This window comes from Muntiacus reevesi, chromosome 15 (assembly GCF_963930625.1).
Source record: "Muntiacus reevesi chromosome 15, mMunRee1.1, whole genome shotgun sequence".
NCBI classification, from domain to species: domain Eukaryota; kingdom Metazoa; phylum Chordata; class Mammalia; order Artiodactyla; family Cervidae; genus Muntiacus; species Muntiacus reevesi.
In genome coordinates this window covers 17709811-17722501 of record NC_089263.1, presented here as the reverse complement: position 1 = coordinate 17722501, position 12691 = coordinate 17709811, and the positions used below count along the sequence as shown (strand labels likewise).

Genomic DNA, 12691 nt, shown 5'->3' with positions numbered 1-12691 from the left:
ACCATTGCATCCTCTTTCACCATCTTCTCCTCCTGCCCTCCGTACTTCCCAACATCAGGGTCTTTTCCAGTGAGTCAGCTCTTTGTATCACGTGTCATAAGTATTGAAGCTTCAGCTTCAGCATCAGTCCTTCCAGTGAATATTCAGGTTTGATTTTCTTTAAGATTGACTGGTTTGATCTCCTTGCTGTCCAAGGGACTCTTATAGATTTCCCTTAAATCCTGAGTAGATCTCAGAATGAGGACAGGTGACTGGCCTGGCTACCAGGTAATTAGCAGGAAAGTGCTTTCTGCATCTTGAAGAGCAGCATGGCCTTCCTGCCCCTGCCTGTCTCCCTCCCCAGCTGCCTCCCTTGGACTCAGGTTTCCCTGGTCCTGACAGCATCTCCCGAGATGCCCAGGCAGAGCCTGCACCAGACTCACCTCTAGCTCCCTCTTCCCTCAACAGTCCCTGCTTCACTCTTAGTCTCTACAGTAGTCATCCCTCAGTATCATCTAAGGGATTGGTTCCTAGACTCTGGCCATATTCCAAACTCCGAGGATGCTCAGCTCCTTTATGTGAAACAGCATAGCACCGTCTGCCCTCGGTATTTGCATCCACTGATTCAACCAGCCGTGAATTCCATCCATGGTTGGTTGAATTCATGGATGTGGAACCCGAGGATGCAGAGGGCAGACTATGATCTCTGTTTCCAGGTTTTCTCACAGATGCTCTCTGCATCTTTGTTTTTCTCCTGCCATGACAGCTCTGGAGTAAAGAGTGGATGTGATGTTTTGGTCCGCATTACCACATCATCCCTTGTGGACTGGAGCCTCTCTTGGGGTGGTGGTGCTCCCCAGCCAGGCCAGCCTGCTCTGTCCCTGAGCAGCCACTGCTGGAAACGCCCGCACCTGCCAGGCTGTGGCCGCTGGGCCGCCTGCCCAGGGCTCCAGTGACTGCTCACGTACTTCAAGGCAATTAGCTTTTTGTTAATTTGTCTGAAAAGAAACTCCCAGGGAGTAAATCCCCCAGAATAGTCTCGGTGACACTCGAGGTCTGATATGAGGCAGCCAAGTGGAGGAACGAAGCTGGCTTTAAGGCCTCTTCTGGGGTTTTGTTGTTGTTTCATTGCTATTTCACATCCAACTCTTTGTGACCGATGGACTGTAGCCCACCGGGCTCCTCTGTCCATGGGATTCCGCAGGCAAGAATACTGGAGTGAGTTGCTGTTTCCTCCTTCAGGGGATCTTCCTGACACAAGGATCGAACCCGAGTCTCCTGCACTGCAAACGGATTCTTTACTGTCTGAGCCCCTGGGGAACACATGCTAATATTTTCGACTTTGAGGGCCTTCGGTCTCCGTCACAGCAGCTCAACCCTGCAGCTCTAGTGCAGACCTGCGTTGTTTTCTTCTGCTGGTGTAACAAGTTGCTGTGGACTTGGTGTAAAGACAAAGTGATTTTCTTACACTCTGGGTTACAGGTCCCACATGGGTCTCCCTGGGCTAAATTCAAAGTGTTGACAAGGCCAGGTTTCCTTCTGGGGCCTCTCGGGGCGAATCCATTTCAATGTATCTTCCAGCTGCTTGAGGTCGTGTGCATGTCTTGGCTTTTGACCCCCTCCCCCTATTACATCCCTCTGTGCTTTCTTCTGTGTCTCATCCCTCTTGACCTCTCTGCCCCCCTCTTCCACCTCTAAGGACCTCTGTGGTTACTCTGGGGCCACAGGATAATTAAAGGTAATTTCCTCATCTCAATTCATACCGTTAATCACATCTGCAAAGTCTTTTTTGCTCTAGAAGCCGATGTATTTACAGATCCTGCGGTTGAGGCCGTGGACATCTTGGAAGATCTTTATCCCACCTGAACCATAGACATAGCACACGCATGCTTACTTCCTCAGTTGTGTCCAAGTCTTTGTACCCCCATGGATTGTAGCCCACCAGTCTTATGGGATTCTCCAGGCAAGAATACTGGAGTGGGTAGCCATTCTCTTCTCCAGGGGATCTTCCCAAACCAAGGATGGAACCTGGGTCTCCTGCATTGCAGATGGGTTCTTTACCATTTGAGATATCAGAGAGAAGCCACAATGTGCAAATAAATGGGCATGCTGTCTTATAATAAAACTTTATTTACAAAAGCAAAGTGCTGGCCCACAGGCCATAGCTTGCTGACCTTGGCACTCAATGATTAATGAATCTGCATCCAATTCTAACATGTGATTTTCCCTGCCATCAAGCAATTCTGGGTCACCAGCTGGGGGTCTCACAATTCAACTCAATTCTGACATCATCTACCCCAAAATAGCATCAGACTACACAGATTAAGGGCTCGGTCCCACCAGACCACCCTCCACTGCAGATGGTAATTGCAAGTCCAGGTTGTCACCTGGGTTTCTGAGCAACTGGCTAGATATCAGAGGTTCCATGACCCACTCCTTGGGTTTGTTCAATTTGCTAGTGCGTCTCCCAGAACTCAAGAAACTCTTTACTCTCTAGATCAGTGGTGTATTGCAAAGGACATTAAAGGATACAAGCCAACAGCCAGATGGGGACTTCTCTGGTGGTCTAGTGGCTACAACTTCACACTTCCAGTGCAGGGGAGCTGGGTTCAATCCTTGGTCAGGGAACTAGAGCCCATATACTACAATTCAGTTCACATGCCTCAACTAATGATCCTGCCTGCCACAACTAAGATCTGGTGCAGCCAAATAAATAACTATTTTTAAAAAAATCAACAACTGGATAAAGAGATACAAAAAACAAAGTCCGAAACAAGGGAACCTCTGTCCCCATGGAGTTTGCAGCTTGACATGGTGACACATAGACATATTTTGGTTTCCCAACCCCAAATCCTATCCTTCTGGGGTTTTATGGGGGCTTCCTTACATCATTGGCCATTGCTGATTGATTTCCTCTCCCCTCACTGGAGATCAGGGGTGGGGCTAAAAGTTCCAACCCTCTATTCATAGTTGATTGCCCTGACAACCAGATGCACTTCTATAGGGGATTTCTAAAGTCACTTCACTCTCTGAAGCAATTTCAGGAACTGGGGACAGGAGAATGAGTCTTATAACAAAAGATGCTCCTGTTTATCTATCCTTAAAGAAATTCCAAGGGTTTTGGGAGCTCTGTGTCAGGAACTGTGGATAAAGACCAAACATATACTTATTATGACCATCATTTCTCTCATCAGCAGTCCCTAGTCTTTTTGGCACCAGAGATGGGTTTCATGGAAGACAGTTTCTCCCACAGACCGGAGGTTGAGGGGGATGGTTTCAGGGAGATTCAAGCCCATTACATTTATTGTGCACTTTATTTCTATGTTTATTGCTTCAACTCTGCCTCAGATCATTAGGTATTAGACCCCGGAGTTTGGGGACCCCAGCTCTAAGTATATTTTGTGCAGTGATTATTTTTGCCTGACATTTCATGAAGAAGGTTCTGGGATCCAGTAAGTTTGAGAGGGGCTTCCCAGGTGGCTCAGTGGTAGAGAATCCACCTGCCAATGCAGGACACCTGGGTTCAATCCCTGGGTCAGGACGATCCCCTGGAGAAGGAAATGGCAACCCACTGCCTGGAGAATCCCATGGACAGAGGAGCCTGATGGGCCACAGTCCATGGGGCCACCAAGAGTTGGACATGATGGAGCAACTAAACAAGAACAACAAGTTTGAGAGACTCAGATCCTTAACTCGGTAAAAGTTCTGAGAAGTTCTGCAGTAGATAAGCCTGTTTAATTTCATTTAGTGCCACATTTTTCAAGCAACATGAAATTTTTGGCCTTGTAATACCCATTAGCATACAGAAGACCTCGGCTTCCCAGGAATGTTCTCTGGGAAACCCAGGGTTTAGCTCAGCCCCAGGCCTTGTGGACAAGCTGCCTCCAGTCTCCTGATCTCAGGTCAAGACACCAGTCACGTCACTTGAGATTTGATTAGAGAAAGCATTTTGGCTTCATTAAAGTTCATTAAATGAGCCATCCAGTGTAATTTAGCTGAATAAAAATGGCTCAAATGGGTTTAACCCACACCCCCCTTTTACAGCAATTTAATTGAGGGAAAAGCAAATATATCAACGACATAGAAAAATACTCCTTGGCCTTCAAGAGGAACACTGGGTGGCAGTATCTGCTTCCTTGTCACAGGGGCTGGATTTTAGGGGATCAGCTCAAGGGGGACCCCTTGGGGGTCGGCAGCAGCCTTAGTGATGAGATGGCTGGGAGCTTCCTTCCTTCAAGGAGGCTGAGGGCAGCCACCCTCACTGCGCCCCACAGTGGGCAGCAGGCATCTCTGGTGTGGGACTGGTGTGTGCAAAGTCCCATGTTCAAGATCATGAAGTGCAAGCTCTCTGGTTCTGCCAGCCTCCTCCTTCTCTGTGGTCTGTTCCTTTTTAGCAAACTCTTTGTAGGGTTGGTGCTGCATTGGATTTTCTTGGACTTTTCCTCCACATCCATCAGGGATTTCAAATGAATCTTGGTGTGGTCTAGCAGATGAGGGAGTTGACTGTCTTTAATAAGACCACAGAGATAGTTCTTTCATGGAAAAAGTTAGAAAGGCAGAGACAGATCAGGGGTGTGGGGTCTTCAGGAAGGAAGAACTGTCTCTTTCACATGCTGCATTCGTGGATGGAGGAAGTCAGAATTACATCATGATGATGTCTTCAAGCCACAGCCCCCGAGAGCTTATGAGAGTAGAAGAGGGTAGCCCTTTGCTATTCTCTGGGTGGCCACGCCTGATGCTTTGAGCTCGTTGTTCAGTCACTCAGTCGTATCAGACTCTCTGCGACCCCGTGGTCTGCAGCACACTTGGCTTCCCTGTCCTTCACTATCTCCCAGAATTTGCTCAAAATCATGTCTATTAAGTCGATGATGCCATCCAACCGTCTCATTCTCTGTCACCCTCTTCTCCTTCTGCCCTCAAACTTTCCCAGCATCAGGGTCTTTTCCAATGAGTTAGCTCTTTGCATCAGGTGGCCAAAGTCTTGGAGTTTCGTACGATTCTTAGAATAATGCTTTCTGCAAGCAGCAGAGTGAATCCTCTAGGAAAAGTCAGTGACTGTGGCATTCACAATTGGGATGCCAGCTGAGGTCACTCCTGGGTCTCTGTACTGTCTTGTAACCATCTTTTGCAAGAGGAGACTAGGATATGCCTGGGGTAGGAGCTGACCAAGCGAACAGGCCTCAGATTGCATCTTCGTGGCTGGACCCTGATTGGGAAGCTGGTTTCCTGGGGTGATGAAACAGGCACAGAGAGGGAGGGACTGAAAATCACGACTTGGACGCTTTCAGAGATCACAGTTCAGCAGCCAATTCTGCTGTCAGGACCTTGGGGGCAAAAGAGGGGCTGAGGATAGGTGTGCTCATCTGCTAGGGCTGCCATAACAAACACTGCAGACTGGGTGGCTTCAACAGCAGAAATGATGGCTTCTTCACAGTTCTGGAGGCTGGAAGTCCAAGATTAAGGTGTCAGCAGGGTTCCTCTCCTCTGAGGCCTCTTGCCTCAGCTTATAGATGCTGACTTTTCCTCCTGGTGTCTTCTCATCATCTGCCTCCGTGCATATCTATGTCCTAATCTCTTCTTATAAGGACACCAACCATATTGGATTAGGGTTCATGTCAATGGCCTCCTTTAGCCTTAATTATTTTTTTCTTCAAAAGTGAAAAAAAACAATATTTACTTTAGTGTCTATTGCCATACATTACATTCCCAAATTTCAAAAAAATAAGGCTGTAGGCAGATGAAATATGAGAAACCTAGCAAAGTGAATCCATAACATCTTACTCAATGATGAAACACTGGATGGTTTTCTTCTAGGTTTAGTAACAAGGAAAATGAGCCATCTTACTTCTCCTACTCAACATCACACTGAAAATCTTAGCTAGTACAATATGTCAAGAAAAAGGAAAATCAATTGGGTTGGGGGAGGAGCACCCAGGGTTTAATGCAGACTGTGAAAAATGTATCTTCTGGTAGGCCAGGAGGCACTTCCAAAGTCAGCCGCACCCTTAAACTGGGAAGTCCACAGAGACTTCCATCTTCAGCATCGGTTTGTGGGTGGGAATTAATATCTCCTTCTCAACCGTCAGCCCCCAATTGTCTCAGGGTGTTTGGGGAACAGACGTATTCACCTGGTTGGCTTCTTCTCACTGCAGAGTCCATCTTCTTTTAGTTTTTGATGTACAACAACATGGATCGGCCACATGTTTGCTAAGCTGCTTCAGTTGTGTTTGACTCTTTGCGACCCTGTGGACTGTAGCCCGCCAGGCTCCTCTGTCCATGGGATTCTCCAGGCAAGGATACTGGAGTGGGTTGCCGTGCCCTCCTCTGGGGATCTTCCTGACCTAGGGATAAAACCCGCATCTCTTAAGTCTTCTTCTTTGGCAGGAGGGCTCTTTACCACCAGCACCTCTTGTGAATCAGCCATAAGTATACGTATATCACCTCCCTCTTGAACCTCCCTCCCACCCCCATCCCACCCCTCCAGGCCGTCACAGAGCACGGGGCTGAGGCCCCTGTGTTATACAGCCGCTTCCCACTAGCTCTCTGTTTTACTTACGGTAGTGCATGTATGGGGCTTGCCAGGTGGCGCTAATGGTAAAGAACCTGCCTGCCAATGCAGGACACTTGGGTTCCATCCCTGGGTCGGGCTGAGCCCCTGGAGAAGGAAATGGCAACCTACTCCAGTATTCTTGCCTGGAGAATTCCATGGACAGAGGAGCCTGGCAGACTGTAGTCCATGGGGTTGCAAGAGAGCTGGACGTGACTGAAGCGACTGAGCAGTGGTCAGTTCGGTTTAACCGCTCAGTCATGCCCCTGTGCACCCACAGTGCACATATTGTCAATCCCAATCTCCCAGTTAGCCCCCCTCCTTCCCTAGCTGTGTCCTTCTCTACATTTTGGGGTCCATGTTGAGTGACCCTTCTGTTGGATGGTAGGGTTCCCAGGGTAGAGGGTGACATCCTCCCGAATCTTGGGGCTCCCTCCTGCTGCAGTTGGGAGCCCCCTTTATGAGGGTCACGGAACTACTTACCCTCCTAAGGTTCCCTCTGTTCACCACGGGGCTGATGCTGGAGGGGCCACCTCAGCCCGTCTCCTCCTCAGAGTCACATCTGGCCATCTGTGCATCTGGGCCTTGTTTCCTGAGCACCTAGGAGCTGCCTCATCGCCATTCATTACTCTGGGCCCCAGAGCCTGGGCTGTGAGAGCAGCAGTAGGGCAGGACAAAATTAATGGCTTTGTTTGGTGTCTCAGATGAGGGACACGGGGCAAGGTCATGGAGCTTGATTTTGGGAAAGTGTTTGATGCATCATCTCGTAAAATCTTGCTCACCAAATTAATTCCAGCGGTCAGGTGACTTGGAAACTGGCCACGGACTCGAGCAAAAGTCAGAGATGGGTGATAATGGATCTGTGAGGGAGGAGGCTCGGGACTGCTATGCAGCTCAGAGGCAGGATGGTTCTTAATTAAACCTTTGTCTGATGAGTGGGGTAACAGGCCCATCAATAACTGATGACAGGTGAATACAGGCGAGGCATCAGCTAGAAGGAAAAGCAGGGGCAGTGGGTGGTTAGGTGGGTGGTAAGTCAGTTAAAACTCTTTGCCTCATCTCTCCAATCTGCCCAGCACCATGAGCACTTATGGATGCCTCCGAGGGCAGGATGGCCAGAGGCGTGCCCTGCTGGCCTTGTTGGGGGTGAACACACTTGGGCTTTGTGTGTTTGCTTGCCTCTGGGCTGGATGCCTCTGTTGTGTGTCTCTGGCAGGCCGCTGTGTACGGTTGCATAGGTTGTGTACACGGCTCTCCCCCCGGGACTTGTGCATCACCATGTTATTCTCTCTGGGGACGGGCACTGTGCTGTGTGTATGTGGACCCGGGCATTTACAAGTCTGTGTGTTGGTTGCAGATGTTCCTAGGTATGTCGTTCTGTTGCCTGTTGCCGGAGTCTTTATGTTAAGACTGCTCAGAGCTGTTCAACTTTGATTGGAAGCCTCTGAACCTCAGTTTCCTCATCTATTGCGTGCAGATCATAGCAATACCTGCCTGGTACAGTTGCTGTAAATATTAAATGAAATCATGAAAGCAAAAGTGGGTAACCGAGTTGTTGTCATTGTTATTTTGTTGCTAAGCTGTGTTTAATTCTTCTGCGACCCCATGGACTATAGCCCGCCAGGCTCCTCTGTCCTTGGGGTTTTCCAGGCAAGAATACTGGAGTGGGTTGGCATTTCCTTCTCTGGGATCTTCCCAACCTGGGGATGAAACCCAGTCTCCTGCATTGGCAGGTGGGTTCTTTACCACTGAGTCAGTGCGGAAGCCCTGAGTAGCAGAGTAGCTGGTAATGAGGAAGCCTTCAGTGAATGCAGATTTTGGTCATGGAGATGATGTGAGGAGGCAGGAGGAGGGGAGAGAATAAGAGGATCTGGACCCCAGAAGGTGAAGGTGGCTTGTGGACCATCGAGGAGGAGGAAGGGGAGAGGGCAGTCATGGACAGAGCCCTTGGGTCCTGCCATGGCTGCTCCATCTGGCCAAAGAACTGAAGGAATGCAAGGGGCTCTTTCTCCTTCAGGTGGGGCTTGGTGGGTGGGGGAGGTCTGGGGCGGGGGGAGCTACAGAGGGGACACCCCTGGGAGAGCAGGAGCCCACCTCCCCTGTACCCAATCTCCCCCCCCCTCCCCCCTCTAACTTGTAATAAGGAGATAATGCCATTTCTTATTCTTTATTTGCCCAGAATGCCTGTTATTTTCTTTCTTTCAGAATCCAATTTTCTCTTGACATTTCTGCCTAATGTAGCAAAACTTGACCTTTGTGAAAGGACATTGCTGGCAGCCTGCTCCCTGCCTCGGGCCCCCCAAGAACTCCTGGCTGTTCCTCCCTCAGAGACGGGCGAGGGTCCCCACTTTACCTGGACTGCTGCTGGGTCCCCGCCTCCTCCTTCCAGTGGGGGTGGGGGTGGGGCATGTTTCCCAGGGCGCAGTGAACCTGGGGTTCCCGGCTGCCGCCTCTCACGACAGCCGCTGCTCAGCTTTAGAACCAGGGACTGTTCCAGGCTGCGCTGGAGTCGGACAGAGAGCTCAAGGCCCCTGGGCCTTGTCTGACTTCTGCTGCCACTGGTGCTGTTGTGCATAAACCAGCAACAAGATGCTCGTGCATAAACTCACCTTTATGGAAACATCAGAGCAGCTGATGGTAATGGAGATATGTAGGGTGGTACCAAATCCTGTGATTCTTGACCCCGAGCTTCAGCTTCAGGTCCACTCCCTGGTGTAAGGTCATGACTCTGATGGGCATAGAGGTCGGATCGCCTACTCCTCCCTTCCGAGCAGGAGATGCTCTGCTGGGAGCTGGGCACCTGGGTGTCCTTACATTGTTGCCATGCAGTTCTTCTGTCCCCCTTTCCTTTCAATTCAGTGGGGGAATGAGGTGGATTGTGGGAAAAAGATTTGCCATTGTTAGGGGTTTTGTGAAGCTGAGCATGCAGATGGGTTAAGGTTTATAGGCTTTTTTTTTTTAATTGGGGTACTGTATTGGGGCACTATTGCAACAGCTAAGGCATGGAAGCAACCTAAGTATTCAATGACAGATGAATGGATAAAGATGTGCTACATATACATGATGGAATATTACTCAGTCATTAAAAGGAGGTTTATAGGCTTTTGGTGAGAGGCTGTGTTGTTATTCACGCCAGCATCCCACAGCCCTGTGGAGAGGAAGTTAGTGACAGTGTGGGGATATAAGGGGCCCTCCTAAAGAGGGCCAAGGAGAGAGTGCTGGGGGTGCGGGAGAGAGTGTGACAGTAAGTTTGGGGTATACCTCCCTGGAGATCTTCCCTTTGTCCCCAGTCCCTTGCACCCCAAGAATGGGGTCTTCCTCCCCCACACAGTCATGGCTGTCACCAAGATAGTGTTAGTTGCTCAGTCATGTCTGCCTCTTTGTGACCCCATGGACTGTAACCCACCAGTCTCCTCTGCCTTCTCCAGGGAAGAATACTGGAGCGGGTTTCATTTCCTTCTCCAGGGGATATTCCTGAGCCAGGGATCCAACCCAGGTCTCCTGCACTGCAGGCAGATTCTTTACCGTCTGAGCCCCCAGGGAAGCCCATGTCACCAAGATAGAGCTGCCTCAAATGCGAGGGGGAAGCCCTGTTCTGTAGCTTGTCCTTGGCTTTGAATATCTGCTCCTGCGATAAGCCATGATTATCCTCTGTGACCTCACCCAGGATGAGCTTCTCCTATGGGCTCCAGACCCACACATCCAACAGGCCGTCTCATGCCTCTCTGTGGACATCAAACAGGCATCTCAGACTTAGTGTCTGCGGGGCGAAGGTCTTGATCTCCACGCCACTCTCAAGCTGAGACCCTTCTGCAGCCTTGGGCTCATTAAATGACAGCATCACTCTCCCGGGCATTCAAGTCTCCCTCCGTGCCTGATCTAACCCTGCAGGGATTCTGGCAGCTCCCCCTCACCACCTAGCTTGAATTCATCAGCTTAATCATCTCTGTGCTCTCTTCTTGCCTGGAATATGGCAGCATCTCCTAACTGCTTTGATGGCTTCCAGTCTTTGGTTCCTGTTTTTAAAGATGCTAGTTAGATTATGCCACATCCCTACTTAACACCGTTTGCTGCTCTCCCATTGTTCCTCACAGTAAAATCCAGATGCCTTACTTTGGCCCAAAAGGTGGGTGTGGCGTGGCCCCTTCTGGGTACTTATTCTATTTCTATTTTAAATTTTTTTTGACCAGATGGCATGGGGATCTTAGTTGCCTGACTGACCAGGGATCAAACCAGCAACCCTGCCTTGGAAGTGCAGCATTTTAACAACTGGACTGCCGGGAAAGTCTCCCTCCTGTTTATCCTAGGCCACACTTCTCCTACTTCCTTTCTCATGGCCTCCTTTCTGGCCCCCTTATCCCTCTCAGGGCCTCACACCTGGTGTTCCCACTGCCTGGGACACACCTTCCCTGGCACTTGGCTCAATCTCACTCCTCTTGTCTCAGCTCCAGTGTCACCTCTCAGAGGGCCTTTATGGAAGCCTTTGACTTGTGGAATGTTCAGAATGCTTGTTTATGGTGATTATTTCATAGATATATATTATTTTAAACTCATCAAGACATATATATATATATATATAACATGGACAAAATTTTTTGGTAAGTCAACTATACCTTAATAGTTAAAAAAAAAAAGGGAGGGATAAATTAGAAGTTTTGGACTAGCAGATACAAGCTGCTCTATCTAAAATGGATGAGCAGTAAGGTCTTACACACTTCTAACATAGCCCTGTCTCTCTTCCCCATCAGTTTCTTGCCCCACTTTGCTTAGACCCTTTATTCTACTCATCACAAACTGCAATTCTCTTGCTTATTCATTGGTAACTTGAACATACATTCCCAAGAGACCTTATCTGTTGTCCACCCCCTCATTCCTTAGTGGAGCCTATATTTGGCTGTGAACAAATATTTGTTATAAAAGTCCTTTAAATATAGGTGCACTTGTAAGTCTATGCATATGTGTATAAATAGGAGTCTGTGTTTGCATTTGTTACCAACATGTTTGATAGACATAGATATGCACGTGCTTGTGTTTGTGGATAGGTATTTACCTAAGTGCAGTCTTTACTGCTCTCCTTTCTCATCACTAGATGAGTCCACAGTTCCTGGGATACCACTTTGACTCTAACTGTCTCCAGCTGCTGCCTTGAAGGACTGTGATCACATCAAAAGTTGTTTGTTGAGCCTGGCAAAGTAATAACCGTGGGTGTGTTTCTTCCTTTATTCAGAAGACTAATGACTGCTCCTTTCCCCTGTACATCCTAATGAGAGCAATTAAATAGCCATTAGGAGGAGAACAGAAGTGTGAACCAAAAGGGTGATGTCTTGATCATCGATGGGCAAGGTTGCTGGGGGAGGGACTGGCTTGAAGGAATTATAGGTGTGGAGTTTTTTTGACTTGTGTGAATGCTAAGAGTTTGTTGGTAACAATAGCCTTACTTATGCAGGGTGAAGAAGTCCCAGGTATCTATAGTACAGGGTAGGGCATAGTTACCCACTCCAGTGTTTTTGCCTGGAGAATCCCAGGGACGGGGGAGCCTGGTGGGCTGCCATCTATGGGATTGCACAGAGTCGGACATGATTGAAGTGACTTAGCAGCAGCAGCAACAGCAGCAGGGCATAGTTAACAATACAATATTGTACACTTACAACTTTGGGAAAGGGCACATGTTCTATTAAATATTATTATCAAAGAAAAGGGAGGGGAGAAGCTTTTAGAGGTGCCAATTAAGTTTATGGCACTGTTTATGGCGATCATTTCATATGTATATCTATATTATCTTAAACTCATCAAATATAAGTATGTGCAGCTCTTTTGGTAAGTCAACTATGCCTCAGTGATAAAAAAAGGGAGGAGGGATAAATTAAGAGTTTGGGATTAGCAGATACAAACTACTATATGTAAAATGGATAAGCAATAGGTCCTACTGTGTAGCACAGGGAATTATATTCAGTTACCTATATAAACCACAATGGAAAATAATATGAAAAAGAATGTATTTTTCTGTAACAATCACTTCACTGTACAGCAGAAATTAATTCAACACTGTAAATCAACTGTACTTCATTAAAAAAAATACTTGCTGGTTTGTATAGGTTCTACCCTGAGGATTCTCTGTCCTCCTGAAAGAGGGTGGGCTTAAAAAGGTGAAATTTTATTGTGGTG

General features: G+C 48.2%; 1 protein-coding gene across 2 annotated transcripts in view; it reads left to right on the top strand.

The window, feature by feature from the left end:
• NTRK3 (neurotrophic receptor tyrosine kinase 3) overlaps positions 1-12691 on the top strand; it is a 311334-nt gene that overhangs the window by 105558 nt on the left and 193085 nt on the right. The window lies entirely within an intron of this gene.